Source organism: Ciona intestinalis, chromosome 3 (genome assembly GCF_000224145.3).
Source record: "Ciona intestinalis chromosome 3, KH, whole genome shotgun sequence".
Taxonomy (NCBI): Eukaryota; Metazoa; Chordata; class Ascidiacea; order Phlebobranchia; family Cionidae; genus Ciona; species Ciona intestinalis.
Window position 1 is genome coordinate 2,992,296 of NC_020168.2, and position 3,866 is coordinate 2,996,161.

The 3,866-nt window shown below is 34.7% G+C and overlaps 2 non-coding genes across 2 annotated transcripts; both read left to right on the forward strand.

The window, feature by feature from the left end:
- The first annotated feature begins 2,443 nt into the window (after nucleotides 1-2,443).
- Nucleotides 2,444-2,498, forward strand: mir4005c (microRNA 4005c). Its single transcript, NR_034582.1, has one exon. It is a non-coding gene; the product is annotated as a microRNA 4005c (primary transcript).
- Nucleotides 2,499-3,234: 736 nt separating this feature from the next.
- On the forward strand, nucleotides 3,235-3,316 carry trnas-aga. The gene has a single exon. It is a non-coding gene; the product is annotated as a tRNA-Ser (tRNA).
- The last annotated feature ends 550 nt before the right edge of the window (nucleotides 3,317-3,866 follow it).

A 3,866-nucleotide genomic window follows, 5' to 3' on the forward strand; every position in this document is an offset into this window, starting at 1 on the left:
TATAAATTGCTCGGAAAATTAGGAATACGGAAATGTTTAGCAAACTTGAAAAACAATTCAGCGTAAAACACAGACTTGTATACAGGCGTTTTTTTTTCTTTATTTCCAAGTATACGACCCTTGGCTTACACATTCCATTCCCAAGCGTGCAAAGAAGGTTAGGCTGACTTCTTCGAGTGTATGAGACCGATTTTAGTTTGACCTATGAATATAGCGTATGCTGCATAGAAGACATTTGGTTTCATTTCAAAATATGTCCCTTATTTTGGCTGACACATAAGCGGGCAGCTAAAAGAACAGGAAATGGAGAAAAATTAGAAGATATTTAATAAATTACGAAAAACCTCAACATCATTTCGACAAGGTACAATCGAAGGTAAGAAAATAAAATGTATCAAACCATTCTACAGCAGTCGTTTTTGAGACAATTTAGTTTTTTCTACCCTATATTAAAAAATAACGAATGTTGATATTTAATTATAAGTATCTCCAAACAAAATTGTGGGTTAAAAGTTTTGGTTCTTATTATCACGTTTATTTTATTTTATTAGAACTTTTATTTAATCTATTCACTATTTTATGGCTACGGTGTATTGAAACGATATATAGTAGCGTGGGGGAAGATGGGACACCTTTAGCAAATAATACAGTTGGGTGGGGGAAGATGGGATATATATATCCATTAAACAAAGATTAATGAGCAAAAATGAGCATTTTGTATCACTTTTAGACACCTATGTAACGATTTTGCTTATCGAAAGAAGATGTAAGCTAATCGTGAACACTTAACCGTAAGTAAAGAATCTTTATCTTTAACTTTTTCTCAACCATTCACTTTTTATTTCGGATTACCTAATCTTTGAGCGTACAACAGGCAATGTATAGGTATATGATGTATCAGTATATTACCGGTGTCTATTGTATGCGTATAACAAATGGGTAGCCTATGGGTATATTCAACTAGATTCAGATATTACCCACTACTGATCAGAAATATAGTGGACGTTTAAAATGGAACATGTTTGGGATTTAAATCATTTGGAAATCGCTCACTATCATCTGAAATACTCCTCCCTTTTGATAGCGAGCTATTTATCATTTCCCCAATGTTAACCCCCTAAACTAAGTCCAGGAATGTTAACGATCGGTTACTATAAACGATAGCCTATCTGGCCTTGTTAAAAATGTACATAGGCTAGGTCAGGGGAGTTTTTACTGGACAGGGTTCTGTTTTATGAAAGAAAATTTATTGGCTGTCACAGCAGGAGGTATCGTGGATAAAGTGCCAGAATCGTTACTGTGACAGGGGTTACGATTTGCTGCTTGGGGCATTTATCAAAGTAAGTTTCGGCCTTCGTTGTGTTGATAAATTGATATATATAGTGGAATAGGGAAAGAATGGAAACCTTTTCATCTTGTATATTTGTCACATTTGGTGGTAAACAAAAACATTCAAAGAATTATAAAAATGTATCCTTACGACTACCATAGACCGTTGTTAAGTGTTTAAAACACGATCAAGATATTTGGACATTATTTGCTAAGTTTGTCCAATCTTCCCCCACCCTACTATAATAATGTACATAAAACTAGAAAGGAGATTCATCAAACAATTCATTCTAGGAATTTTAAAAGGCAGACTTTTATCAACTTCTATATACAGATAAAAAAATTATCCTTACGCCCATATAGCTATAACCTATTTTAATATTGATTATAGTAGGACATAATGCAACTAGTTGTAAATCAAATCGAAAAAAACGTTTCAGGGTCTATATACCGACAGTAATAACCCTGAAAGGTGTACTCCCCCTGGCCCAGAGTATACCTGTGTGCTTACCCAACGGTTTATTCGATAACCAGAAATACGGAGCGTTTGCGTAGCCCCGGTAGAAGTATTGCGCAAGTTGTACAAATAACATCAAACTTCTATCTCAATAAATCAGACCCTGTGTGTGGAAATACATTTCGGAAATTTTCTGGGAGGTCAAGCATTGGGAACTTTATATGTTGGGATTTTGTTTTCGGGTAAGTTATTTGTCGGGAAGGGAATGTTACTGTCAGAAATTTTGAAAGATTACGTACAAAAAAATTTTAACCAAACTTTTGTACAGTATATATAGTACGATGGGGCGAGATGGGACACCTTTTTATTCCTATTTTCTCACCTTACTTAGTAGTAAACAAAAACATTCAAAGAAGTATAAAACTATATTCTCACGATTCTAATAGACCGCTGTTAGTGGTTTAAAACGCGATTAGGATTTTGGATATTATATGGTAAAGGTGTCCCGTCTTTATCTATTCTATTACAATAAAAACGGTTTTTACATATACACTCATCATAATCATTGCTAGAAACGTTCATGGCGTTTTGTTTACGTTTGTGATTTAGTAAAATGGAAGTTTTGTCTTTTATTCGATCTTATTGGGAACTTGCGTTTGAGTTGGTATGTTTCTGGTAGTACTGTACGTCACTAGGGGAAGTACCAGCTTCAAACGCCGGTTCCAATTGTCAACGAACAAATTCCACGATGTATCATTGAATTGCACATTAAACATCGAAAAATACGTTTACTGTAAAACAGTCATTCTAATATAAATCAACTTAAGTCTGATACCGACCTTTAAGTTTTTGCGTAGGTGTCACAATTTAACGAAGTCCAAATTTAACTTAAGTTTTTTTTTAAATAAACAGACTCGTTTGAAGGAGATAACAGTACTCAGTACACCATTCAATTGTAGATCATTCATTAAGCTCATCTATTTTTGGCAGTCGATGATTGGAATATATTTTGTTCAAATTAGCAGTGTGGACCCATTGGGAGGTGTTTTATTTGAGAAGCTTGTGTTTTTCATTGAATAATATCGCTCGAAGATTGTTAAACTTGGTTTGATTATAGACAATGAATGGTAGGGTGGGGTAAGATTTGAAACGTTTTCGTTTTTTTTGTACTGTTCGGTAGAAAACAAGGAATACTTAAAGTTATATTGTTAAGCGTTATAAATTAACATGAGGTATAATGTGCTAAGATATCCCATCTTACCCCGCGGTACTTTAAGCCGGTGTACCCTTTAAGCTATTTTATTATTAAAATTAATTTCTAAACCTATTATACTTAAAAACAAATATATTACTACGACTGTACGTATAATGCGGTAAAGTATAATGCGACTGTACGTATAATGTGGTAAAACGAGTACGTCGCTGCATAAGACTCCGTAGTCTCACAAGTCGTCGTGGCCGAGTGGTTAAGGCGACAGACTAGAAATCTGTTGGGCTCTGCCCGCACAGGTTCGAATCCTGTCGGCGACGTAACTTTTTGCATTTCTTATGGATTCATAAGAAACAAGAAGTATAGGGATTAAACGCAAATCTTTTTTTAATTAGTATAGCCCCTTTTATATTAAAACGCGAAATTTACCCTTTAACGTTTGTAATCCCTTAGCCCATACTTTACAACTGGTCCTTGCAGTTTAGAAGAAATATAGCGGTACACCTACCGTGTTCCCAATTTTAAACATCGGGTTTCAATATTTTAAAATCAATTTTACGCAAGATCGCCCTTTACGAAGGCCTCTATAGCATATACCTATCACCTCAGTATTCTATGCCCATCTACCTAACTTAATAAGGTAAACGTCACGATCGGCAACAGAGTATACAAATCAACTGCGCTTCATTTTTTTTATTTTCATGGTTTTAAATTAAAAATAATACCATTTATAGCAGTGCAAATTAACACATCAGTCACTAAACGTCTCTGGGAATTAATTGCCTTCTGAAAAATAAAATCAGGATTAAAATACCTTTATAGTTTATGTGGCTGGCGTTGGTGGAAAGCCACTACGGCACGACAAGCCCC